Here is a 933-nt window from a genome sequence, read left to right on the forward strand (position 1 = left end):
AGGTGGGTACAGGGTAGTTAACAGTCCAACAATTAACAAGATAACCATAACAATGAGGGAATTAGGGGTCTTCTCCCTGGCGCTTGCCCTGGCACACTGGTTGTGCCTTGAGAGATCTGGAGAAAGGGAAGTTACAAGTTACCCTGACATTCCACAGGTATGTGATCTTAGATGCAAAAAGATAATAGGCTCAGTAAAGATCAAAGTGTCAAGGAGGATACATGCCTACCCACTATAAACTACTTCTAGTTAAAAAGTTTTAATTTCAGACCTCTGTTGCCCGCCAGAGGTAACCACAGTGAACAGTGTGGTGTGTATGCCTTAGATCCATTCCTCTCGCATTTCTATCTGTACTTCACACACACATGAACAATATAAATGTAATTTCAATGACGTAATTCTGTACTTTTTTTCCCCACTTACACCCTGTAGACCTTTTCCTACCAGTAAATATAATTCTAAATTCATTTTTTTTTGTCAGCTTCATTGGATTCTATTATATGACTACACCATGGTTAATGAAATAGATGTGCATTTAAGTAGTTTCTATGGTTTGTTTGTTTTTGGGGGGTTTCTTCGGGGGGGGGTCGATTGCAAAAAAAGCTCCAATGAGAATTCTTTCTACACAAATGTCTGTACATATTCCTATGCTGGAACCCTACATGTGAAAGAGCAGAGTCAAAAGGCAGGATAGCTGCAGCCCAACTATCTTCCATGAAGAATACACCAACTTCCACTTCCACTCACAGTACTTGAGAATGCCTGTGTCCCCACACTCTCCCCTGGATTTATATCTGATTTTTAATAGGTCAATATTGATCAACCCCCCCAAAAATGTGCCTATTCAATTTGTATTTTCCTGAATAACAGTGAAATTGAGCGTCTTTTCAGTCATTTGCCTATGAACTGCCTCTGCTTTTCTTTACCCATTTC

Source organism: Myotis davidii, unplaced genomic scaffold (genome assembly GCF_000327345.1).
Source record: "Myotis davidii unplaced genomic scaffold, ASM32734v1 scaffold1, whole genome shotgun sequence".
Classification (NCBI taxonomy): Eukaryota; Metazoa; Chordata; class Mammalia; order Chiroptera; family Vespertilionidae; genus Myotis; species Myotis davidii.